Source organism: Tachysurus vachellii, chromosome 5, assembly GCF_030014155.1.
Source record: "Tachysurus vachellii isolate PV-2020 chromosome 5, HZAU_Pvac_v1, whole genome shotgun sequence".
Taxonomy (NCBI): Eukaryota; Metazoa; Chordata; class Actinopteri; order Siluriformes; family Bagridae; genus Tachysurus; species Tachysurus vachellii.
The window spans coordinates 908,726-921,287 of record NC_083464.1 but is presented as its reverse complement, the minus strand read 5'-3'; the positions used below and the strand labels follow the sequence as shown (position 1 = coordinate 921,287).

At 43.8% G+C, this 12,562-nt stretch overlaps 1 long non-coding RNA gene across 2 annotated transcripts; it reads left to right on the top strand.

Moving 5' to 3' along the window:
* The first annotated feature begins 2,613 nt into the window (after positions 1 to 2,613).
* Positions 2,614 to 11,511, top strand: LOC132845463 (uncharacterized). 2 transcript variants are annotated; one of them, XR_009648430.1, is made up of 5 exons: positions 2,614 to 8,473; positions 9,376 to 9,498; positions 9,608 to 9,693; positions 10,499 to 10,573; positions 11,240 to 11,511. It is a non-coding gene; the product is annotated as an uncharacterized LOC132845463 (long non-coding RNA). The 2 variants fall into 2 exon arrangements; XR_009648431.1 differs by lacking the exon at positions 9,376 to 9,498 and having other exon boundaries at positions 2,705 to 8,473; positions 11,240 to 11,509.
* The last annotated feature ends 1,051 nt before the right edge of the window (positions 11,512 to 12,562 follow it).

Genomic DNA, 12,562 nt, shown 5'->3' with positions numbered 1-12,562 from the left:
TTCCGGGTTGTCTGACTTGTTAATTTGTTTTCGGATTTGTTAATTTGTTTTGCACTTCTCGGCCACCATAGAGAAGGGCAGAATGGTCTGAACATATAATTATCCAGGAGGTTATAGCGTTTATAAAGGAACACTTTTTATAATTTCTTATAGTGTTTTAAGACAGCACAGTGGCTTTGATGTTCATCTGTTACTGTCTCCTTTTTAGTGAATCTGCATAGGCATGCAAATATAGACAAACCAAAGTATATATTTGCAGTTGATTTTGTTAACAAAGCTTTTAAATCATGTGCAATCAGGTGTAAATATGCCTGCAAATAGCCAGGTTGAATTTAGGATTTATTTGTAAATAATAATAATAATAATAATAATAATAATAATAATAATAATAATGATTTTCAGTTAAAAAGTATTTATCCCCATTATCATTGCTGTTCATCTGCCATGGAATCTTATCAATGGTAATGATTATGTTAAAGTTACATGATGGCTTTTACCCTTGGCAGGACGGCCTCCCAGCATTTCACCATCTGAAAGAAAGAACAAATACATTTACTAAATCAAATACAATATGCACCGAAATGCAAACACCAAAGCAATCACATACATGCATGAACCTGATGGTGCAATCAAAGAAGAGACTCTAGGTCAGGGGTCACCAACGCGGTGCCCGCGGGCACCTGGTCGCCCGCAAGGAACACTTAAGGCGCCCGCGAGGCACGTTCTAAAATAGCACTGGTCAAAATATAGCTACGCCTAAAAAAATTTTCTTGCTGTAGTTTTTGAATAAAAAACGCTTGCATTAACGTAGATTTTAAAATGACAATATTTAATTTCATTTTATTTAATTAAAAAAAATTAAAACAAAAATGTACATTTATGTACATAACGAACTCTGGCCTTTTCTGAAGTCAAATGTCAATATTGCGCGCATGTCACGTCCGAATCCTGACACAAGGAAGTGGTGCAGCAACGGTGAGGAGTTAGTTGTGATTTACACCCCAAAAAATGGCAAAAAAGCGACAGAAAACATACCATTTTCACAGTGTTTGGGAAGAAGAGTTCTTTTTACGTCAGTCAAAGAAAAGTGTGTGTCTCTCATTTGCGGGACGACTGTTGCGACGGCACAGCGGCACAATGTGGCGAGACACTTCAGTCTGCGTCACGAAAGTTTCAATGCTAACTACCCACCCGGCAGCGCATTAAGGACAGAAAAAGCCGTTACAAATCCTTTCATGCAAGTGAACATGACATGCACTGCTGAGCAACTAAGTGCTCTCTTCAAATTGGATGCTGGACAGGTAGAGATAGAAATCCTAACGTTGCAAAATGACCTCCACCTCAAAGCCCATCAGTCTGCATCAAACTTTTGGTGCCTTGTGGACACAGAAAAGTACAGTGGTGTATGCACAGCAGCTATGAAAGTTGCATGCCTTTTTGGTTCAACCTATCTCTGTGAATCAGCCTTTTATAAAATTAACTTTATCAAGAACAAACACAGAACACGCCTTAACGGATGCACATTTACAAGACTCACTCTGACTTGCAGTGTCAAATTATTCACCAGATTACAGTACACTGGTGTGCAGAATGTGCCAGGCTTCCCACTAACAGACATTTACAGACAATAAGAGATAACATGTGTTCATTGAAAACACCATAACATTAAACTAAAAATGGTGCACAGAAATGTGAACATTTTTGAAAAAGACCAAATTACTTGTGAATATTCCTTCCATCATTGTTGTATAAATCATTGTTAATAATTGTGGAGAATAATTAACATTGACATGTGAGCAGTCTCTTCACCATATTATTATTATTATTATTATTATTATTATTATTATTATTATTATTAAAATGTGATCTGTGCAGTTTTGCTCTTGAGGAAGTTTGTATCAAACCGGTAGCCCTTTCGTACTACTCATTACCCTTGAAGTACAGTAGCCCTCAGTCTTAAAAAGGTTGGTGACCCCTGCTCTAGGTACTTCACTATGTGGTGTTTGAAATCTGTACACTTATTTTTCTGTTGGGGGGATGCATGTTTTATCATTATAGGTAGGAATAAAAATGTACTGGCTCAAAAGAGTGTTTAAAAGAACAATTTAAGAAGAACAATTTACATACGCGGAACACACAACACTATTGTTACACATTACTTAAAATTCTTACATTTACTTAAAACACATACTACACATTGTACATAAAACACATAATACATAATACATAATGCACATTGTATTGATATACGAGTGTGCATGTAGTATGTGTGTGGTGTGTATGTAGTGTGTATGTAGTGTGTGTGTAGTGTGTGTATGTAGTGTGTGTGTAGTTCAGTTCAATTCAGGTTTATTTGTATAGCACTTTTTACAATTAACATTGCTCAAAGCAGCTTTACAGAACATAAACATAGAACAAAAGGTTATTATAAAGAATAATATATATATATATATATATATATATATATATATATATATATATATATATATATATATATATATATATATATAATATAAGATTAATATAATACAAAATTCTAGATTAATATTAGATATATTTAAATGTGTATGTATTTATCCCTAATAAGCAAGTCTGAGGTGACTCAGGTGACTGTGGGGAGGAAAAACTCCCTTAGATGGTAAAGGAAGGAACCTTGAGAGGAACCAGACTCAAAGGGGAACCTCATCCTCATATGGGTGACACTGGGGTTGTGATTATAAATATACAGTCTGATAAATGTTGTGTTGGTGTAAAAGACCACATGGAGTTCACATCTCCTCTTTAGTATAGCAGAGTCTAACTGGAGCTGGTAGATCTCTAGATGTCTCAGGATCCTCACAGAGTCGCCCTCGTCTCAGTGGAGGTCCAAAATCTTCATGGCAGAAGCTGGCACAATCAGAGCTGGTACAGTTTCTGGATGCCTTGGGATGTAGAAAGAGAGAAGCAGTGGAGAGGAATTAACGTAGCTGCTGTTCATAATATTATCGAGCACTAGATGATAATGTGCATTTGGTCTGATGTAATAGTGCACAATATTATGGGATGTATTAGACATGTATGTTAGACAACAGGTCTTCGCAGACCCGCTGTCAGGCGTGACTGGGTTTCCAAAGGAAAATAACTAAAAGAAAAATGATGGCAATACTCGCAAGGATGGAAAAGTGTAAAAGTGCTGTTTATTTTTAACAGTGCGAAAAACAAAGCTAATGTGTGAGTGTGTGTGTGTGTGTGTGTGTGTGTGCTGCACGGACCAACGGGCATAGGGACAGGTCACTCTGTCACATCACCTCCCCCCTCTCCAGGCCGCGAACTGACCGGATTCCGGGACAGATAGTCAGCAATCTTGTTCTGGACCCCAGGTCGATGTCTGACCTTGAACTGATAGGGTTGCAGGGAAAGGTACCACCTAGTCACCCGAGCGTTGTGGTCCTTCATGGTATGGATCCACGTTAGAGCTCGGTGGTCAGTCTCCAAAGTGAATTCCCTTCCCAGCAGGTAATACCGGAGGCTCTCCAATGCCCACTTGATCGCCAGCCCCTCTTTCTCCACGGTAGAGTATCGCCTCTCTCGGGGTAGCAGTTTCCTGCTCAGGAATGCTATGGGCCTTTCTTCACCCATCTCACCTTGGGCCAGGACTGCTCCAATCCCCACATCTGAAGCATCTACCTGAACTGTGAATTCTTTTTTGAAGTCCGGACTTAAGAGGACGGGACCCGAACACATCTGCTTCTTCAATGTGGTGAGGGCCAGCTCACACTCCACAGTCCAGACAATTGGGTTCCTCATACTCTTACAGAGCAGGTTGGTTAATGGGACGGCAGTGGTTGAGAAGTTTGGAATGAATCGTCGATACCATCCCACCAGTCCCAAGAAGGCTCGAACCTCCTTCTTTGTCTGGGGTCTTGGGCTACATTGGACGGCTTCTACCTTGTCCACCTGTGGCCTCAGCTCGCCGTTTCCCAGATGGTACCCCAGATAGTTGGTCTCTGCCTTCGCCCACTCACACTTTGCCACATTCAAGGATAAACCAGCCTCTTGGATCTTAGTCAGGGTGTCTCTGAGGTGCCGAAGATGATCCTCCCAAGTTGCACTGTAAACGACCACGTCATCCAGGTATGCAGCTGACCACTCTTCACAGCCTCTAAGGACTTGATCCATGAGTCGCTGGAATGTTGCAGGGGCCCCATGCAGCCCAAAAGGTAGAACCGTAAAATGGTATAGCCCCAATGGGGTGCGGAAAGCCGTATAGGGTCTGAACGCTTCCTCCAGAGGGACCTGCCAGTATCCTTTACAGAGATCCAGCGTGGTGATATACCTGGCTTGACCAATCTTCTCCAGCAGGTCGTCGATGCGTGGCATGGGGTAGGCATCAAACCTTGACAGGGCGTTCAGCTTCCGAAAGTCAATACAGATACGTAATGTACCATCTTTCTTTGGGACAATCACAATGGGGCTTCTCCACTCGCTCTTCGAGGGTTCAATGACTCCCAAATCTAGCATCGTCCCAATCTCTGCTTGCAGCGGTGCCACCAGCCTCTCAGGAACACGGTATGGTCGCTGTCGTGAAGGTGTCTGGTTGAGCAGGTGGATCTGGTGTTGTACCAAGCTGGTCCGCCCAGGCCTCTGACGGAACAACGAGGGATAGCGGCTCAGAAGGAGGTGCAGCTCAGCCCGTTTGTCCTCTCCCAGATGACGGAGATCAACTTCTGCTGGCTCTCTCACCTTCGGCTCTGGTTGTTCGTCCTCCAGATCATCCTCCACCTCACGAATAAACAATACAGTCTCGGGTTTGCTGGGTGCCTCCTTCCACTCCTTAAGTAGGTTGATGTGGTAGGTCTGTACCTTCTTACCCTTGTCTGGATGATGAACTTCATACGTTACTGGTCCCATTCTACGGACGACACTGTATGGGCCTTGCCACTTCGTTAACAGTTTGTTTGCTGATGTGGGCAGCAGTAACAGTACCTTCTGTCCAGGTTGCAGTTCTCGGGATCTGGCATGCTGGTCATACCAAGTCTTTTGCGCTTTCTGCGCCTGTCGGAGGTTCTCTTGGGCTTTCTCCCTGTAGCTTTCCAGGCGGTCCCTCATTTCAAGGACGTACTGGACTATCCCCTTCTCAGAATTCGTCCCATTTCCAGACGCAGCGGCCTCCCACCCTTTCCGTAGGAGATCCAGAGGTCCTTGTACCTGCCAGCCATACAGGAGCTCGAATGGAGAAAAGCCCGTCGAGGCTTGAGGCACCTCCCGGTAGGCAAACAGTAAAAACGGTAGCCATTTATCCCAGTCCTTTCCAGTGTCTGACACAAACTTACGCAGCATGTTCTTCAGCATTTGGTTAAAGCGCTCTACTAGTCCGTCAGTCTGTGGATGGTAGGGGCTTGTCTTTAAGGCAGTGATGCCTAACTGCTGGTGCAGCAACTTCATCAGCCTCGACGTGAAATTAGTCCCTTGATCGGTGAGGATCTCCTCAGGTATCCCAACCCTGGAGAACAACTGGACAAGGGCATTGATGATCTTTGGGGTTGTGATGGACCGAAGAGGGAAGGCCTCCGGATATCTTGTCGCATAGTCACTGATGACCAGGATGTACTGATGCCCCGCACTGCTCCTTTCCAGTGGCCCTACAATGTCCATGGCGATGCGCTGAAAGGGAACAGATATGACAGGCAAAGGGTGTAAGGGTGCCCTATGCCTTTGGCGCACAGCATTGGTCGTTTGACATGTGTGGCATGTGGTGCAGTATGTTTGTACATCAGTATACATGGAAGGCCAAATAAATCGTGAGCTAATGCGTGCATAGGTTTTCTGGAGTGCCATATGCCCTGCTCATGGAACACTGTGACCTAGGTGTAACACAAGGGGACGACAACATGTAGGGACAACCAGACGGGTAGATTCATGATTTTGCATGTACAATATATCATTGACAACAACATACTTTTCCCCACATAAGTCAGCTTGTTTCCCCTCTAACACCCTGGTAAACAGTGGTTTCAACGACTCGTCAGCTTTTTGCAACTCGGCAATGTTCTCTGGGACCTGCCAGTCATGATTTCCCAGACCTTCAGTTTGGATCATGGGAGCTGGTGTACCCAAACCTTTTTCCAGTCGCCGTTGGCGACGTGACTTTCTGGGGCCTTTAGTCCCGCCCTGCAGCAGCCTATGATGTAAGTCAGGCAAGGGCTGCAGAGCGGTTTTCACCTGCGCCCGTGTCATTACCGGACAAGCAACATTGACATCATTAGAAATAGGGATGCATGGTGCAACAGAATGCAGTAGATCACTGAGCACTGGTAAGTCTCTCCCTAAAATCATGTCAGCAGGTAGGTTATCTACAATTGCCACATTCAACGGGTAAGTTTGGTCCTGCACACATACATTCACCTCAGTTTGGGGATACTGTTTTACATCTCCGTGAACACACTGTACACTGACCAAATGATCACAAGCAACATGTGACATATGACATTTCTTGAGCAATGATAAGGAGCTGCCAGTGTCCAACAAAGCATTCAAATATTGTCCGTTCACAGTCACTTGCATTCTGGGTTTTGCGCACATTGTTTACATTATCTATTGTCTCCTCTCTTGGGACATAACAAAAGCCAGTCAATTTTGCCTTACGAACTGGACACACTGTTGCCTTGTGACCCAGTTGTTGGCAGTAAAAACATACAAGTTTTTTCTCAGGCGCCCCTCTCTGTGCCTGAGTTGTATCAAAGTCAATGTTAGGTCCCCCAGACCTATTGGAAGTGTTTTTAACATTACCTTTTACCGGTTGAGAGCGCTGACTACCACGGTGAGCGTGGAGATACTGCTGCGCCAGCTTAGCAGCATCCAGTCCAGTTGCTGGCTCGTGTTCCTTGACCCATACCCGAATCTCATAGGGTAGGACCCGCAGAAACTGCTCCAGAACCACTGTCTCACCGATCTCCTCCTTTGTGTGCAGCTCAGGTCTCACCCAGCGACGGTATAAATTCCTCAGTCTGTTGTATGTCTCCGTTGGTGATTCTCCAGCTGGAGTCGACATGGCTCGGAACCGCTGGCGGTAAGTCTCCGGGGAAATGTTAAATTTCTCCAACAGCGCCTCTTTCAGCTCGGCATAGTCCACCGCTCGGTCCTCATCCATTGCCAGGTAGGCTTCGAACGCTTGTCCCGACAGCAGGGGCACCAGCTGGTAGCTCCACTCCTCCTCTGGCCATCTCCAGGTCCTAGCGAGCCACTCAAAGCGGTGCAAGAAGCTCTCGATGTCCTCCCCTTGCTGGAAGACTGGCAGCTTCGGCTCCGTTCGTGGCATCGGCTGGTGGTGGTGCCCCATGTCGCTCCGTGAGTCTCGGTCTCCCCGACAAGCTGTGCTTTTCCGCCGGGCTGGTGTAGGAAGCTCCATACGTGGACTGTCGTCCTCAGTCGGCTCCTCAGCCGGCCGGACAGCTTGTAGAATCGACTCTCGAAGACTCTGTATCTCCTTTACATAACGCTCCTCCCTCTGCTCTTGTGCGTTCAGGAAGTCACGTATCACTGAATACATCTCACCTTTAGATGTCGCCGCAGGTGACTCGGGTCGTCGGGGTGATGCCACCTTGGGATGCGCTGGTGGAAGCTCTCCCTCCTCCTCTGTAGACTCAGCCGTGTCCCAGGCCACATCAGACTCAGCCATAGCCTTGCTCTGTGAGCGAAGCCCCACTCTAGGTTTTCGACCTCTGGTTGCAGACTTGCGAGTAGCCATCCCACTTCTGACACCAAATGTTAGACAACAGGTCTTCGCAGACCCGCTGTCAGGCGTGACTGGGTTTCCAAAGGAAAATAACTAAAAGAAAAATGATGGCAATACTCGCAAGGATGGAAAAGTGTAAAAGTGCTGTTTATTTTTTACAGTGCCCCAGAGGTGAATACCGACCCAACACTATTTACAAAAATAACCAAGGAAACACCCGAAAAAAAACAAAAGGAAAGAAAATATAAATATATATATAAAGTCCACTACTTTCAGACAGAATAAACCGCTCACGGCACCACACTTGCACGCTCGCTAGCCAGGTAAAACTGACCCAGATCTCTCTCTGGGGCACCTTCTTATAGGCCAAGCCCCGCCCCTTTTTGGACCATCATTAACACCGGAGGTAAGTAAATAGGTAAGTATGTACATTCACCCCACACAACATAATTTTATATATATAGACATATATCAACTAAATATTTCTAGAACCCAAAACCAAAAGCTGATCAAAATAAACACAAAAGATAAACAATAATAATAAAACACAGAACATTAATATCAAACTTAATTATTCCCCCTGTAGCAGACAGTATAATGGTCTAGCCGGCTTCCGGCTGCCCCACGCCGACACGCCCACTCACAGCGCACCCGGCGCTATTTATCCAGGCCGCTGGTGGCGCTCGGGTTCGACCGGCCGATGATGGAGAGGCAACGTGGAAGACCGGCAACACAGACGCTGACAAACACTCACAACAGGTAAGAAGAGGCACAACAACAGGACAAAACATCAAACGAAAAACAAAGCTAATGTGTGAGTGTGTGTGTGTGTGTGTGCTGCACGGACCAACGGGCATAGGGACAGGTCACTCTGTCACAGTGTACGTCTGACTAAAGAGATGAGTTTTTAATCTACATTTAAACTGGGAAAGTGTGTCTGAGCCCCGAACACTATCAGGAAGACTGTAATAAAGTTTGGGAGCTAAATAAGAAAACGCTCTACCACCTTTAGTGGACTTAGATATTCTGGGAACTACCAGAAGTCCTGAGTTTTGTGATCTCAGAGAGCGTGAAGGATTGTAACGTGTTAGAAGACTAGTTAGATACGTTGGAGCTAAACCATTAAGAGCCTTGTACATAAGTAGCAGCAGTTTGTAATCAATTCTAAACTTAACAGGTAGCCAGTGTAGAGATGATAAAATTGGGGTTATATATATGTATTGTGTGTGTAGTGTGTATATATTGTGTATGTATTGGTAATGTGTGTCTAGCGTGTATGTAGTGTGTATGTAATGGTAGTGTGTGTGATGTGTATGTAGTGTGTATGTAGTGTGTATCTATTGTGTATGTAGTATGTGCGAAGTGTGTGTAGTGTGTGTGTAGTTTGTGTGTAGTGTGTATGTAGTGTGTATCTATTGTGTATGTAATGTGTATGTAGTGTGTGTGTAGTGTGTGTAGTCTGTATGTTGTGTGTGCAGTGTGTGTAGTGTGTGCGTAGTTTGTATGTAGTGTGTGTATTGTGTGTTTAGGAATCTTCTTTATTATGAAACCATAACCTCTGGCCTGTTAGTTCCTCAGGAGCTCTTGGTTACACAATTTCATTGGACTATAAACAGGTTGTAGAAATGACATTATTTACATTTACATTATTTTCTGTTCAGTGTCACCCAAATGAGGATGAGGCTCACTTCTGAGTCTGGTTCCTCTAAGGGTTTCTTCCTCATATCATCTCAGGGAGGTTTTCCTCACCACCGTCACCTCAGGCTTGATCATTAGGGATAAATGTAAGAGATAAATAATAATTTAATTTAAAACTCAACAATGAGACAATGCGAATTGTTAAAAGCTCAATACAAAAAAAATGAAATTGAAATGTGTATTTTTCTGTTTCAGATTAAGTCTAAGGGAAAGATGGTGAAACTGGTGAGGCTGCTGAACCCCTGGAGAAAAGGAGAGTGGAAGGGAGACTGGAGTGATAAGTATGATTCTGATGATAACAGTCTTATTGTCACACTCACGTCTCAACCATCAGAAATAACTGAACAGTTACAGCTGTGTGGACATGTAGCTTTAGGCTTAACTCAGGTTAGAGCTGAGATTAATCCTGTTATAGAGTATTAGAGATCATTTAAATAATTAGAGTAATTACAGGTTAAGCTCAGTGTGAAGATCCTTAACACTCTCTATCACCTCAAGCTAAATTTACAGCAGACACTTATCCAAAGCCACTTACCTTTATCTCAAATATACAACTGAGGAATTCTGGGTTAAGTTCAGGGGCCCAGGAGTGGTAGCTTAGTGGCCCTGGGGCTCAAACAACTAAACCCCTGAGCTGCTGAGTGTGTGTATATCTGTGTGTGTGTGAGAGAGTGTGTGTGTGTGTGTGAGTGTGTGTGTGTGGTGTGTGTATATCTGTGTGTGTGTGTGTGAGTGTGTGTGTGTGGTGTGTGTGTGTGAGAGTGTGTGTGTGTATGTGTGTGTGAGTGTGTGTGTATGTGAGAGTGTGTGTGTGTGTGTGGTGTGTGTGTATGTGTGTGAGAGTGTGTGTGTGTGTATGTGTGTGAGAGTGTGTGTGTGTATGTGTGTGTGTGTGTATTTGTCTGTGTGAGTGTGTATGTGTGTGTGAGAGAGAGTGTGTGTGTGTGTGTATGTGTGTGTGAGAGAGAGAGAGAGTGGGTGTGTGTGTGTGTGTGTGCTTATTTAGAGGAGTAAATATAGATAATATTCTCATGTGAATCAGCTGAATTCCTGTCACTAGTTTTTAAAGTTTCAGATGATTTGCAGCTCGCGTCTGTGGAATGATTTGAGTGAGAAGGAGCGTGAATCCTGGCTGGAGATTAAGAACAACAGAGAGTTTTGGTAGGTCAAATACTAACACTAATAATAATCATTTCTATCCAATGTAATATATTTACAAAATACATACAGTACATCTGTTAATAAACTTTCATATATAAAGACAAATATATAAATAATTATGTTCCAAAATCATACAGTTGTGTCATTGTTCAGTAGCCATTATGATGTAATATAACTGTCATGATTCAGAGGTGAAGAAACAACTTCTCTGTCATAAAAGAACAAAACATAGGGAGCAAAACAAAGGTTAGGAACAAATACAGTCTAGTCTGAGATTAACACTAAGTTAGACATAACACATACACACACTGATGACAGGCACAAGACAAAGACAAGGTGACACAAAGGAGCGTGTATGATGAGTGTATGATAACTACCCAACAGGTGTACAGAATTGCTGCCCTCTAGTGGTCTGGCAGGGAAATGTCTGAGACTGAAATATAATATAATATAATATAATATAATATAATATAATATAATATAATATAATACACTATGCATTATTTTAAATGTAAAACATGTTAAAAGTAAAGTTATAAAGTAAAGCTATAAAATTTAGTTATACTGTTTAAATCACAGTTGTCAATTGTTAAAACTGCTATACAAATAAACTGAATTAAATTTATTTATTTATCTATCTATCTATCTATCTATTTCCTGTTGCAGGATGTCGATGGATGTTATCATGAGCTGGATATCTGCTGTATTGGTCTCGATTTCCTCATTTAATCCACTGCAGTCCGTCTGTAATCTATAACTCTTCATATTCTGTTGTTTATTTCTGATCACAGCTCTACACAATACTGAGGTTACTGTGGTGTGTTTCTAAGCCGTATTAAGTTTGGTTTTGGACAGAAAAAGTCTAGTATTTTTAAAGAGATCAGTTCCTCTATGATCTGCAGAATAAGGCTTGTGAATGATCACATGATGTATTTAGTAATACACTTCTTCATGTTATATGCGTGAAAGATTAAAAAAACTATAGAAATTCAAGAGGTGTCTCTTAGAGCTTATAATATGATGTTTTTAATGTAATTTACAGTAAAGCATTTACACATGTCTGTCCTCATTCCATGTCCCTGTTATAATGGGAGTACTGGGAGTAACTAAATTGGTGTGTGAGCTTCACACAAACCTACGGTGGCCGAGAAGTGCAAAACACATCAACAAATGCAAAAACAAAACAACAAATCCGTATACACATTAACAAATCTGAAAACACATTAACAAATCCGAAAACACAATGACAAGTCAGACAACCCGGAAATGGGCCATGTGACCCAGCAGCCTCTGGAACTGCTTCACAGTGAGTGGCTGGCCTTCCCTCACTCTCCTGACCGAGGTGAGGATGACTTCGACCCGAGCAGGCGACAACTGTGCCTGCAACCTGGCCGAGTCCCATATCACGCCCAAAAAGGTGGTTCTCTGCGCTGGAGAGAGCACGCTTTTGCCGGCGTTTAGCCGAAACCCAAGCACCTTCATGCAGGTGAGGATGACATCTCGATGACGAAATGCCTGGCGCTCCGACTGAGCCAGAATCAGCCAGTCGGCGAGGTAATTTAAAATGCGGATGACCTGGAGCCGCAGCGGGGTCAGTGCTGCGTCGACGCATTTCGTGAAGGTGCGGGGCGAGAGTGCTAGGCCGAACGAGAGGACCCGATATTGGTAAGCTTCGCCCCCGAAAGCAAACCTCAGGAACCTCCTGTGTGCAGGAAGGATGGAAACGTGAAAGTATGCATCTTCCAGATCTATTGTGACGAACCAGTCCCCGGACCTGATCTGAGTCACGACCTCCCTGTGGGTGAGCATCCTGTACCTGAGCCTCCTGAGAGAGCGGTTCAAGGAGCATAGATCTAGAATGGGACGCAACCCACCATCCTTCTTCGGAACGATGAAGTACGGGCTGTAAAAGCCTGACTCTCGAACTGAGGGGGGAACCACCTCCATGGCTCCTTTCCTCAGGAGTGTGCGCACTTCTCGTTCTAGGAC